This window comes from Adiantum capillus-veneris, chromosome 26, assembly GCF_014529385.1.
Source record: "Adiantum capillus-veneris isolate H3 chromosome 26, ASM1452938v2, whole genome shotgun sequence".
Classification (NCBI taxonomy): domain Eukaryota; kingdom Viridiplantae; phylum Streptophyta; class Polypodiopsida; order Polypodiales; family Pteridaceae; genus Adiantum; species Adiantum capillus-veneris.
The window spans coordinates 89,113,255-89,128,273 of record NC_140956.1 but is presented as its reverse complement, the minus strand read 5'-3'; the positions used below and the strand labels follow the sequence as shown (position 1 = coordinate 89,128,273).

The window sequence follows — 15,019 nt, the reverse complement described above, 5'->3', positions numbered from 1 at the left end:
CTCATGGGTGGTCCATCTTGTCTCAACATCCGTGAACTTGTGGGACTCGTAGGCGATGGGTTGATTCTCTTGCATGAGGAATCCACCAATGGCACCATCGGAGGTGTCGGTGTGGACTTCAAAGGGTTTGGTGAAGTCGGGTAGTCGGAGGACGGGTGTACTACACATGGCTATCTTCAAGTTCTCAAAAGCTTCTTCTTCTGTGGAGGTCCACTGAAAAGGTTTGTGGCCTTTGGTTATCTCTGTGAGTGGTGCAGCGATCTTGCTGAAGTCGCGGATGAAGCGACGTGTGTACTGACAGAAGCCCACAAACTCTCGGACTTCTTTGATGGATGTCGGGGGAGCCCACTTGATGACGGCGTCGACTTTCTTGGGATCCACCATAATACCTTCTGACGTAACGATGAAGCCAAGGAACTCGATTTTCTGGACAGCAAACTCACACTTCTCCAGCTTGGCATACAGCTGGTGTTCGCGGAGGCGTTGGAGGACTGCGGCGACATGCTTTTGGTGCTCTTCTAAACTGTTGCTGTAGATGAGTAGATCGTCAATGTAAGTAATGAGGAAATCATCTATCATGTCGCGGAAACTGTCATGGATTACTCTACAGAAAGTGCTAGGACCGCTGGTGAGACCGAACCCCAGGACCATCCATTCCTAGGAGCCGTAGCGTGTGCGGAAGGCGGGGATGGTGGATATCCTCTCTCACTTTTGTGTCACAGCCTCCATGCTTGTTGCCCATGGTCGATCTTGCTCAAGGTAAACATACATACAGGACAGGTAGCCGGTGAGTTTTTTCTAGTTGACCACGGAACCTGTAAAAATTGATCAACCCATTTGTTGCCGGCCTTTGGATCCGTGCATTATACATGATGGGCAGCTGTGGAAGGAAAGGTTGCATGCAGTTTCTAAGTATTTAGAGATGCAAGGAGCTTCCTTTCATGAGGGAGGAAGGCATGGAGAATACTCACATAAGAAGCACACAAATAAGCATTTTATACCTTTGTACATGAGTGCTCTAACAGACACAATTCTAAAACTTTTGGAAACATAGACCACGCTATGTATTAATGTGGGATCTATACACAAGGATGGTTGTTTATGATAAAAAGAGCCAAAGAGTTCTCTATGCAACAGATATTTGGGGTATATTTACTATAAAAGAATGTTTTGATTGAGAGAGAGAGAGAGAGAGAGAGACACTGATGGTCAAATGTGAGCTAATATTATAGAAGTATTAATAGGAGGGGGCACTGATTCCATTGATTGTGGCCTCCTCAAAATCAATCAAGAGTGCCGCTCATTAATATCAAGACTCCATGTTTGAAGAGTGTAGCTACTCTTAACATATTGTATATTCTAGAAGGTGATATAGTGCAAGCAATCATTTTCATCAACTTTCAGTGTTACTTATGCAAATGGTAACTTAGAGTCCATAATTCCTACTTATGGCTCAGCTTCCTCTCGTAGCCGACATCACTACCTTCTGCATCACCTCCTCGTCCTTGTCCACCAGTTGAAACCGATGTCGTAGATGCCCTCCGGGCTATGATGTACCAAAATTCACCAAATATTTTCAGATGCCATGTAGGCAACACCATCTACTACCTTTCCTTTCACCGCTTGTAGGTATGTACATGGGTATAAACTAAAGCGTGATGATGATGGCCTAACAAATTGCAACTACGTGACCACCTACTCTCATATTGGCGAGCTCTTGATTGATTATAAGTTGGGTTGAATAGCTCGAGTTTCACAAAGCGTTTTTTTCCTTTAGTTTTAGAGTGTCTTTATTGAACGTGCATTTCCCTTTTAGAGAGAGAGAGAGAGAGAGAGAGAGAGAGAGAGGGGGGGGGGGGGGGGGGAGGCAGAAGAAGAAGAAGAAGGTGAACAGGAGAATTGTTCATCTAATAATGAATAGTTGACAGTCATGGATTTCTCTTTACTTGCAAGCTAAAAATCTTGCATTAATTTTGCTTTACTTGATGACCTACTCGCAAGCTTTTTTTTTTTTTAAAGAAAATACTCTATGCTCAATTTAATACTCAATTGAAAGGAACATTCAACTTAGATAACTTAAAGATCTTCCTGTCAACAGATGTGGCCCAAAACAAAAAACTTAGATAACATAAAGATCTTTCTACTAGAACCATGTACATCCATTACCATGCTCCATCACTATCTTGTATAGTACACACATTTTTAGACTTTGGTATTGTCTATATTATATCAAAAAGTCAACTATGTTTCCTAATTTTTGGAAATCTTGAGCAACACTTAGTATTACATAAATGTATACAAAGTTAATAATAATGTTTTAGTTGTTCTCTTTGAACCGTTGGATTTTCTCGGTTTTTTGTTCGCTCAAATAATCTTGCTCGATCTTTAGAAATCCTCAGAATCTACAACTGCATTTGTAAAATTCTGCCTACATTTCTCATGCAAAGTGATCTTATACAGCTCACTACATAAAATGCCAAATGCAACAATTTCATCACCAAAACCGAGATCATGTATTGTACATCTACATCAACAAATTTCACAACAAGACCAAGTCTAGCAAGTGTAGAGACAGACAAAAGATTCTTCTTGATCCCAGCTACATACAATGCATCAAGAAGTGTGAAAGAACTTCCATTCACAATAGTAAGCACAATCTTTTCAACTCCCTTGACCGGATAAGAGGCGTTGTTGGCACAAGTGTCTGAATTCCTTCATGAGTGACAAACTCAAGAGAGGTTAAAAAATCATGATGTGAGGTAATGTGATTTGTAGCACCATTGTCAAATACCACACATGTGAATCTTCAACAATTGACATGCATGCATAATGGACAACCCACTAAAAACCCATAAATGCCACTCTGCATCTACATCAGCATCACAATCTCCTTTCACAAAAGACTCAAAAATAGTTGCACTTGTATTGGAACCTGTAGTTGAACCAACCTCTTTCTTCTTAGCCTCTTTTTCCTTCAATTTTGAACACTCCTTGATCAAGTGATCATTAGCTTTACAATAATAGCCACGCTCTTCTTTTTTCCTTTATCACTAGCATTCCTAGACGAAGTGCTTCCAATAGAAGTATTAGGAACATAAGATTTTCCACGCACAGAAGAGCCATGAGAAGTGGCTACATTGCTGTTACCACCTTTTCTTTGAGCATGAATAAAAGCATGTTCAATTGCACGTTGTTTAGCCCTGTTTTTTCAGGAAAGTGACTCTTGCAAGAGCAATGTGCACAATGCATCAAACTTGACAACTTTAGGATTTCCTTGGTTCATAAGTATCCAAGTACTAGCAAAAGTCTAGTAAGAATCTGGCAAAGCATCAAGAACAACCGCACAAGGGAATTGTCACAAATGATTTTACCTATAGAAATAAGTTGTTCATTTATAACCTTGACACTAGCAAGGAAAGTTTCCATTTCATCTTCCTCATGCATACTCTTCGACTCAAGCTCTTTACGCACTAATGCAATTTTAGTCTCATTATACAACTTGCATAAAGACTATATATAGCCAGAATATCCCAAGCCTGTTTTGCAGATTTTGTTGAATGAATGTGAGGTGTAATAGTACACTTCACAGACAATGCTGGTGACTATGCCCAGGAGGACGCAACCTGCTCTGGTACCAATTGTTGGAATTAGAGTTGTAGGAAAACACACACAGCTTGGAGAAGACAAAGGAAGCTCAAGGCATGCAATGGAAATATAAGATAGCCCTAGAGTGATGGGCATATATACACTGCACGGGGAGGAAAACCTCCTAGTGAGGGAAGAAATGCCGCGATAGTCCGAAGTGTGTTCACACACATCAATACCACATGTATATGCTAACACATGCGTGTATGCATACATAAAACAAAATAAAGAGCACTCACATTTGAACAATGTGAGAGCACAAAAGGCCCTAAAGATTGAAGCAAAACTTGTTAAAAAAAAACCCACACTTTGTTACGCACACATATAATCTCTAACATAAATTGAAAAAAATGCACACCTTCCTTCTCCAAGAGCATGTCTCACTGTCAACACAAGGTTGTGTGAAAGTCAACCCAAGTAGATCTGTAAGTATGGAGAGAAGTGTAGACGACAAGAGAAGAGAAATGAGAGGCAAAATGCAAAAATAAGTCCGCAAGTTCTATTTTACAGTAGGGCATCGATATGAGCGACAATTTAAGCATCGGTGTCACTGTTGATATAAGCACCAATATTATAAATTTTAATTTTAATTTAATTTAAGACTCCCTTCAAATCTACTAATGCGTATATTGAGGCTCACCAACGACATCGGTAATATCGATAATCAATTGATCTCTTGTAGTGTCTCCTTGTTCCAATATCATAGGTGAGGTTTCTTAGGATTGTTCCTACTATGCTAAACCTTTTCTTCTTTGTCTTCTAGTGAAATTTATTTTATGAGTACCATTGTGCATGTTAACCTATCTCAAAACTTCATTTTTCATCAATCACTTTTTTTTTTCTTGACACTACACTATCCATTTTGGCTTGGTTAAAATCTTTGATTTATTAATTTACAATTATAAAAAAAATACCGATAAAGAAAGAAAGTTTTTATTTGAAATGATGATATAATCCATATGAGCAGTGCTTTCCTTATAGGGCCATGGATACAAGAGACTTGTTAGTGTTGAAGATTGCATAAAAAGTTCAAACTCTCAAAGTCTCAAGAACTCTTTGCAAAAATCGAGGTATACTCGCTATGGCTGTTGAAAGTATGCCACTTATTTCTCTTTCTTTTCCCCTCTTTAGAATCTCTTTACTCCCGTGTTCCCTAGAAGGGCTCTCTTGTGGCCCCCTCTCCTTGTATAAGTATGTGAGCATGCAAGCCCTTGAGTTCAAGAGTCAACGTTCATCGGCTAAAATTTTTAGTTCTCTTGTAATCTTCTTCTTCTCTCTCTCACTCTCTCTCTCTCTCTCTCTCTCTCTCTCTCTCTCTCTTCTCTAACTTGATATGCAACATGACGACTTGTTGCCAACAATCTTTGGATTGGATAAGGTTTGCCTAAACTTAATAGCTGAGAGTCAAGATTAGTCATAACTGGTCTCAAACCAAGTCAGTAGGAAGAAAAAAGTTTCTCTCTCTCTCTCTCTCTCTCTCTCTCTCTCTCTCTCTCTCTCTTAGGCTGCATGTCTAGTTTGTAGTATTAAAATGAAGCGTGCGAGAGGCAAAGAGCCTGGTCGCGTGTACCAACATCCATCTCCATGGATTTCATTGTAGAGCTACCCTTATCACAACGATTTGACTCCATTTTTGTAGTCGTTGATCGATTTACAAAAATGGCACACTTCATTCCAACCATTAAAACCATCACCGACGAAGGTACAACCAAACTCTTTCTACACCATATCTATCATTATCACGGATGACTGGATGACATAGTTTTTGATCGAGGCCCACAATTCATCTCTAGCTTTTGAAAAATCTTATTCAAGATACTCAGAGTACACATCAAGCTCTCCTCAGCCAATCACCCACAAAGCGATGGACAAACAGAGAGAGTAAATGAGGTTTTGGAAATAGTATCTCTGTTGTACTATCAATTATCACCAGGATAATTGGGTCGAGCTCCTACCGCTAGCAGAATTCTCCTACAATAACAGTTTTCATGCCTCCATCCGTCACACTCCATTCTTTGCTAATTATGGTCAACATCCCAAACAGGATATCCACAGGCACCATCAAGTCAATCCAACTGCTATTCATCTTGCACAACAATTATCTGCAATTCACAAAGAACTTATAATTCATATCAAAGAAGCTCAATCCAAGTATAAGGAAAGTGCAGATCTCCATCGCATGCCGCATCCAAAATACAAAGCGGGGGATAAAGTGTGGCTCCTTCGGCGTGATCTACGTTCATCTCGTCCCTGTCAAAAGCTCGATTACCGAAGGCTTGGCCCGTTTAAGATTATCTGTCAAGTCTGTAAGGTCTTCGACCCCGAGGTAAAAGAGCACCATTGTACCATGAAAAGACCATAATGGAGAAAGTTACTATTTTTAGCAGTTTTCCAAATTCTGTCAGTTCCATGATGTTTAGAATGTTATAAAGCTTCCAAAAGTGAATAAAAATAATTTTTGTGAAAAATTTCCAAAAATAGTAAGTTTTTGGCCACCCGACCCGTCAGTTTTGACCGTCTCGAAAAACTGAACCTGTACCCTGAATTTGAAAAAAATGCATTTTCGGACCCCGAGGGCTGCTAAATAAGGCAGGTACTCGGATAGATACACCTTAGTTAGAGCTCAGTATAGCAGTTTACGGCATTAAATTCTGACTTGTATGGCCCGTTTTAGCCTAAAAACAAAATTTCTTAAGGTTGTGAGGGGAGCTCGGGGCTATGTGGGAACAAGTCCCAGGCCACTCAGAGCTTTCTTTAGCAGCTAGGGGACGCCTTCTCTTCACTAGGGAGTTGTGGGAGAGTTTCTGTGCTTGAGAGAGAGTGTGAGAGTCAGTTACACTAGCTAACTGGACACTTGGTAGCCATGTAACTGGACTTGCCATGCATAAGTGGAGTAGCTCTCCGATGCAAATAGCAAGCAAGGTCGATTTTCAGCATGGAGAGGCCTATTTAAGATTTTTCTCACACACTTAGTACACACACACACATGCTCACACACACACTCAGTACACACACACACACTTACACACACACCTTGGGGAGGTGCTGCCGACACACATAGTTTTTGGAGAGGAAGCAAAGGAGGGAAGTGTTGCCCGATTCTCATCTCGAGAACTCCATTGAATCAGAGTTCCGAGTAGAATTCATCCCTAATCACGGTAATATCAATTTATTTTATGCTTACTGCAAATCTCTCTATCATTCTCCTAATCTCGCATCTATTATGCTTAATCATAGTTAAATTACTCAATAGCTACTCTCTAATTCTCCATATCATTAGTCTATTACATAATCATCATCCAATTGTTAATTATGCAAGAAATTAACCTCTCCTAATCATAGATTAATGCATGATTAGTAAGAAAAAATCTCCCGCTAGTCATCATAGTAAATAATTGTCAAGCCGGTAATGATGTGGAATTGATCGTTTTCATCCTATTACCACATAATGTTTGAGTAAGTAAATTAGATTCAATCTATTCATAGATTAGGATGTAATTAAGGAAAATTAATCCGTCATTAATCCACTAGGAAGGGAAATTCCTCTCACCTATGCATATGGTAATTCTGCATCTCTCTACTTATATTAGGAAGGTAATTGAGCATGTCTAATTCACCCCTCTAGTAAATTGATTAAGTAAAATCTGAAAATTCTAATTACCTAGGCCAAGTGCTTAACTTTAGAGCCAATTCCTGTAGGGATACGTAAGGTACTATCAATAAACTACTATGTCTTGAAGGAAATCTAACCCTCTCCTATAAAAGGAATTGTTCAGTGATTCTAATCTTTCATCTTGGTTGTTATGGTACTCTCGGACATTAGTTCTTTTTCTCCAAGTTTGTCAATTAAGTAGTGAGTATAAAATGGCCCTAGTAAAGAGAACTCGCTTCGGTGGTGCCCACGACCGCGAGGCTGGGACAAGCAACACAAATGGGAAGGAAAAAGCTCCTATAGTCGACCAAGTACTGGCCATCTCACGGGCCAATGACGAGGAAATGGAGGAGGTATGTCACATTTTTATTCAAGTTTGTTTTATTTAACATTGCATACGATAAATTAGGAAAGAACATATCCCTAAACATGTTGGAGAAATCAGAAAGAAACCTCGGCATTTGACTTCAATTGTATATTAAATTCTAAGTAGGAAAGAATGATTGATGGATATACTGTTTGAAATAGGAAAGAATGTCTGCTAGGGAAAATTTAGCTCGGCCTGTTCATTTCTACTTCCAATGATGATACTAGTCTGAACCCCCTCTTGTTCCTGGTTAAGGGCTCTTGAATCCACGACTGCTGGTTAAGTAATGGATAGCCACGTCTGCTGGTTAAGCGGTGGGAACCCACGTCTTGCTTTTTATGTGGTGGGAATGTCCATGTCGTGCTTTCTATGCGGTCAACATACCTAGTTGTATGGACAGCTAGGCGACAACGGGAGGGGTAAACTCTCACTGGAGAGGGGATGTTGTACCTCCAGAATATTGGAATTTTAATAAATAAGTTTGAGTAGAATTTTTACTAGAGTTACTGTCTTGGTGTCGCTTTGCAATACTGATTGAATGGCTATCTTAACGAACCTTGTGAATTGGAATCTAATCAAGGAACTTATATGTTGAACAACCTCGTGGTAGTAATTAGGACACACAAGGAAGTGTGAGTGTGGGGGTGGAAAGTGGGGGCTTGGCTCAGGTTGCCAATGCCTATGAGAAGGGTGGTCCCGATTGGTCGAGAACTCTCCGTCCCCATAGTGCTTAAGTCGACACTAGTATTACTCATTGCCCCTAGAGCGGCGAAGTCTCAAGTGTACGTGCCTCTGAAACATGGGGAAAAAGGCACTCGGGATTTCTCTCCTCTTGGAAGGTGGGTCTTAGGATCGCTACTTAAGTTAATCACGCTTCCCCTGCGGGGTGGAACTAGATCTCGACGCTAGTAGGCTCGAACTCGACTCACTTTGTGATGAGAGATCATCCGCTAGATGAACCATAAACCACTTTGTTTGCTTCCGCTGTAGATCTAGTGGCCACCAGGTTTACCATCAGATCCGTCGTTTGAGACGATGGGATGGGTACCTCACAAAGTCAATCCAGTCACCTATCGACTCCAGTTGCCCTCATCCATGAAAATCCATCCGGTCTTTCATGTCTCCATTCTAGAACCTTGTCACACACCTAACATCTTAGAAAGAGCCCTACAACCACCTCCTCCAATTGAGATTCAAGGACACGACAAATATGAAGTGGAGAAAGTCCTAGATTCTCGAGTTTCTCGTGGAAGGTTAGAGTACTTGGTGCATTGGAAAGGCTACGGTGTGCGTGAAAGAACGTGGGAACCAGCACACAATCTTCAACATGCACCTCTCAATGTCCAAGAATTCCATCAATAGCATCCATGGAAGCCCCAGTCAAGGAACATCACCGCTCCTCATGGAACTCGTTGCTAGAGAAGGGGGTACTGTCATGGATGCTTGAGAGTCAGTCATCATCGCCTGTGTCATCACCTGCATCATCGTCTGTGTCATCAATTGCATCACCTCTGATGTCATCCCCTGCATCATCGCCTATGTCATCACCCACATCATCACTAGAAGATTCTAGAAGCTTGGAGGAGATTCCGAAAGAATCTAGAAGTCTCCTAATAAATCTATCCATGTACATGGTGAAGCAGACAATTTAAATGCACAAGGAGTACAGGTCAATGTGTGTGTGTGTGTGTGTGTGTGTGTGAGAGAGAGAGAGAGAGAGAGAGAGAGAGAGAGAGAGAGAGAGAGAGATGTAAATACCTTAAACCCATCTATCAAGCTTGGGTGGTAGAATGGTTGAACCATTAACCCTTTTTTTAACACACATACAACTATCGGCAAAGCACACACACACCTGAGAGAGAGAGAGAGAGAGAGAGAGAGAGAGAGAGAGAGAGAGAGAGAGATGCTGACGGAGGATCAAGAGAAAGATAACAAAGTTGAGAAGGTAGGAAAAGAATCTTTCTAGAATCTTCTTGCAAGATTCCAAAAAAGATATCATCGAAAAAAGCTTGCCATAAAATTATGTCCCTTGTTTAGCAGCTGGTGTTTTAAGTAGGTTTTCCATCCAACCTAGGGAATCTCATTAGAAGGCGAGCATGCATGTTTTAAAGTATATTGAAAGTACTTTTGACCATGGGATTTTTTGTACTTATCGTGACTCTGATTGGGTAGGGAATATTGTGATTTTTGAAAGTCAAATTTTAAATATTATTTCTCACTTGGTTTTGGAGTCTTTTCTTGGATTAGAAAGAAGCAACCAAATGTCACTCTTTCTTCAATAGAAGCAAAGTATGAAACCACTTGTTTGGCAACTTGTTGACAGAGTTATCATGAATTTAGGTGTTCTTATTGATTCAACAACAACACTTCAATGTGACAATCAAATTTGCAATCGCGATGATATTGTAGAGCTAGAGTATTGTTCTATTGAAGATGATTATGCAAATATCTTTCCCAAAGATCTTAGGAAAGACCATCTAATTTTACGCCTTCATTGATTTGCATTTGGCACATGACCAACATGAAACATCTTTCGATGCTCATTGAGAGGAGGTGTTAATATACCTGCAATGCCGACCTATCAGTTTTTCCCAGCATCATGTATGTTGCATAGTTTGTAAGGCCCCCATATGAAAGAATCCAATGCACATATATCTTATGAATTGTAGGCTACATGGTGATGAGGTCTTTATTTGTGAGAGTGTGAATGGTACAGAGCTAATTGGAGAGCTAGACCTTGGGGTCTTAGTCATGATGATCAGCCTTGGTTGGGGGGGTCTAGTGGGCTAGTGCTCTCCCTCCCCCCCACATGGGTTTGTGGGCACCACCCCGAGAAAAATTTGAAGAAATATTTCCTATGATACTAGGCCATATTTACATGCCATTGTTACTATGGCTAGTTGTTGGTGGCCATCATTGGCCATTGGTTGATGGTTGGTGGTTGGTGGCCATGGACAGTGGGTTGGCATAGTCAGTGCCACACATGCCACACACACACACACATGCACACACTCACATACACACTTATCTACCACCCACCTATAGCTCTATATAAGGAAGCCATCTCCCATGAACCATGGAATCCTACATTAATTAAAGGATTAGAACCCCTTGAACTCCTACCTTCTAGCTATAGTTTTCTATATCTCCATCTAAACTCTACCTTGAGATCACATGGGTGGATGACGCCATCATTCTGTAATAGTGCTAATCTAAATTTTGATTTGCCATTGATCTACTTTGCATTGTATCCCTGTCTGATCTCCTTGCTATAAGATCCTATTTTGTTCTACATTTCTTACAACTAGTTGATCCCACACAATATTTGGTGCTTTTACTTAGTCACTTATGTCTTGAAACTATTGGTGTGCCCAGTCTTGATAGCATAAATTCATGGTTTTCTTGTTTCATTTAGTTGGGAACTGAAAACCTCTCTTTTGTGATTCTCTTGTCTCATCTACAAAATCTATTTCATTCTCTGCCATTCTTCTCTCCCTCTATTTCCATAGATGCAGTGTACACATATGCTCACTCTCCAGTTAGTCATTTCTCTAGTACACATTCATATGTGCTTAATTAAGGGTAACACTAGTTGCTAGGTATCTCTCCATATAGGGTGTCTCATGTCTTAAAGCTCCATGCTATGCCGAGTACTCAAAACTCCTCCCTTTTATGTTATTGCTTCCGCACTCTAATTTATATTGAAATAATTGCTATATTGATGGAAATGTATAAATCGTATAATTATTTCATAGACCCATGGAGAGGGAATCTCTCGAGAGCTAGCACATATTTACCACCTCCTAATTGCAAAGGGTAGATCCCTATGTTAGAGTTAGTGATCTCTCTCTCTCTCTCTCTCTCTCTCTCTAGACTAAGTTGAATCATAACTCTTTCAATTAGTTGCTACTCAATTTTTGGTTATCTTTAGTATTGGTCATTGGGCATGTCATACTACCACTATCATTGCCAATGATCAGCAATAATTGAATTGAGTATAAGGTTGTTTGTGTTATTTGTATTTATTCAATTTTCTTTAGTGTGCATACATCGCTATATATATTTTTTGTTTTTCAAGCAGAATATTTTTTTCTTGAGAGTATTAATTGAGAACATGAATTTATGTGTGTGCATCAACATTTTCACAACCTTTAGATTGCACTAATCTATGCCTTTGTTGGCTCAATAATTGAGTGCCAACACCTTGATTAAGTCATTGTCTTCATTTTTATGATTGCCTTCTTTGTTAACTTCTTGTTCAAGTGTATTGTTTGTGTTTTGTGTGTGTGTGTGTGTGTGTGTGTGTGTGTGAGAGAGAGAGAGAGAGAGAGAGAGAGAGAGAGAGAGATCAAATTGAGTGAGTGAAGTGTGACCTTGAGGACAAAAGCACCCGCAATTTGGTAGAGTGTATTTGTGTGTGTGTGTGTGTGTGTGTGTGTGTGTGTGTGTGTGTGTGCACAATGGTAGGAACCACAATTTAATCACACAAGACAAAGGAGATCCTCCAAGGCGTCCACTAGGAAATATGTAAGATAGAACGTGCAAACTAAATAAGGGATTTATAATTAGGTACATTTATAGAAAAAATGTGCTTACATAATGGTATTTTGAATTGAGAAAGTGAAAATTTTCATACATAAGTGCTAGTTTTTATAAAAAAATGCTTACATAAGGGGTACGTGTAATGCTTGAAAATATACAAGTAAGGGATTATTTAAACACCTCTTGTTTGCACGTGCTAAATGCCACTTTTACAGAGTGGAATCCCCGTGGGAGAGCCCTTTTATCTTTTTCACTAACGCTTGGTGTGATAAGATCTAGAAAAATCATTGTTTAGTGGGATCACTTCCCCAATTGAAGTTGCTGATAACGATTTAATATGCCATTGTCCACAAAAATTTAGTTGGCTCATCAAGTGCCACTATGGTTAACTATCTGCACCATTATCATAAGCATCGATCACTTCTCCCACTTCCCTCTACACCGTGAAGAGTCACCTATCACATAGGGGAACCTCCTCTTGATCCGACAATACCTCAACAAGGTTTTTGGCTTTAATCTCGTACATTGACTTCTTCTAACACTCCTTGTTTTGTAGCTACCCTACATGCTCAAACCCTCTGGCTATGTCACACCTCCATCCCTTGCAGGACTTGTGTGCTAGCAATGGCTAACAATGACTTGTGTGCTAACAATGGCTACCAACTTGGTCCACTTGACATGGTGCCTCATTAACTCCCTTTTGCTCCCCATTCTCTACCTCATGTTGCACATCCTACATGTTCCCACATACAAGCCTTGTTTTTTCATTTTTCAAAATCAAAATTTCAATCTCGAATTCCCACGGCATAAAACCCTTGGCTCTAGCGCTTGGCTCCCGTAAATATCCAAGCAAGACCATACTCGCGTAGCACAAATCCCCTTAGCTTTACACACCCAAAGCACTAAAACATTTTCTCAACCTGCATTGAATATCTGAAGCACATCAATCATTCAAGCATAAGGACAAGACTCCACAAATCCCTAAGGATTATTTGGAGCACATTCAGACCATTAAGCCTCAAGGTCTCAGGCCTACCGAGGGATTTTTCCCATGCACTGTGGCTTGTGAATCTCAAGCCATCACCTAAGCATTGGTTCCCACCGGTCAAGATCTACAAGTCTTAGTAAATCCTCAAAGGGGAGTGTCTCATTAAGCACAAGTCTCTAGTATTTGTGGCTAGGTCCAAAATTGATAAGAGAGTTCTTAAAAGAGATGATTCCATGGAAACATTGGCCCAAATTCAAGGTTTGGTGCTAATACCTAGCTTGTTGCATTAGATTCATCATATGAGCCACATGAAGCTACCCAATATAAACCATATTAGAATCCATGCTTTTTATGTAAGCTTCACCTTACGAGGAAATCCGTTGAGGTAAGCCTTTAACTTGCACTCACTATGTGAACAATCCCTAAAGCCAAGCATATCAGCATCCATGCACCCTTCTGTGCATGGATGCAACCTCCTACATAGAATTCAAAGCATATGCTTCGTATGCTATGCACACATGCTACTCATTATAACCACATGCTACTTGTTGTATCCCAAATGTTGTTTTCTCTTTTTCACATATGTTGAACATTGTTTTTAGCATTTAATACTACCGTATATCTTGAGCCTATATATGGCCATATGTTAAATTTTTAGCATCACTCAATCTAATACAATCACTATGTTCATTATCAGCATGAATGATATGTTGTGTGATCCTCCTAGCTCTTTTCATGTCTCAACCTGCTAATGAGTGGGTTGCCTCAGTTACTTGGAGACTTGGATCTTTCACTTGATTTTCACTGAAAAGCATGAATTGGGGTATGGCCCCTTAACCCCTCCCACAAGAATCCAAGATCCTAACCATGAGCCTGAAGTTCATTGGATGTTTGCTATGATGAGAAATTTTTTTATTGTTGTACTTGCTTGCCCACTATGAGCCAAAGGTAGCAAGAAGAGGTTCAAATTCTCCCCAGATTTGCGCAATTTGAATGGGGCCTTGAAAGTCTCTTGGTTTTTATGTAAAATTTTGAAGGCTTTGCATGTGTTTATACCAGATCTTGTAAATTTTAATGGTCTTCTTCACGAAAATCTCAAAATCTAGTCAGGAGTTTGCAATTTCAGTTGGTTACTTAGGTACGTTTTGCACACTCTCTATGGCAAGCTTTTGCTCCCACGATCCACCAAGACTGCTTCCATCATTGGAAATGATGACCTCATAGTGTGTCAAAGCTCCCTAACAAGGTTACAAACCTATGAGAATCTCACAAGAACCTAACTATAGTGTGTGTGTGTGTGTGTGTGTGTGTGAGAGAGAGAGAGAGAGAGAGAGAGAGAGAGAGAGAGAGAGAGAGATTTCACTATCGTATTTGAAGGTCAAATATGACTTATGGGACCAAGAGAGACATATCATGTGGGGTGTGGACCTGATAAGTGGCTTGATTGTGGAAATGAGCATTGTAATTGTCTCTGTGTGTGTATGTAAGAGTGAGAGAGAGAGAGAGACATATGGGACCAAGAGAGACATAAGAGAGACATGTCATGTGGGGTGTGGAACTAATAAGTGGCTTGATTGTGGAAATGAGCATTATAATTGTCTGTGTGTGTGTGTGTGTGTGTGTGAGAGAGAGAGAGAGAGAGAGAGAGAGGGATTTTTATCATTGCAAAGACAACTGTCTTTCTTTATCAAGAAATAATTTTTAACCAAGCCAAAATGGGTAGTCATCACAAGGCAGTGTCAACAAAAATAATAGTCATTGACGGTTAAAACAAGCTGAAGAATCACGGCGGCCTGCACAAGGTTAAATGACTATGGAATGATAA

At 40.1% G+C, this 15,019-nt stretch overlaps 1 pseudogene; it reads left to right on the top strand.

The window, feature by feature from the left end:
* The first annotated feature begins 577 nt into the window (after positions 1-577).
* Positions 578-9,083, top strand: LOC147423797 (uncharacterized; annotated as a pseudogene).
* The last annotated feature ends 5,936 nt before the right edge of the window (positions 9,084-15,019 follow it).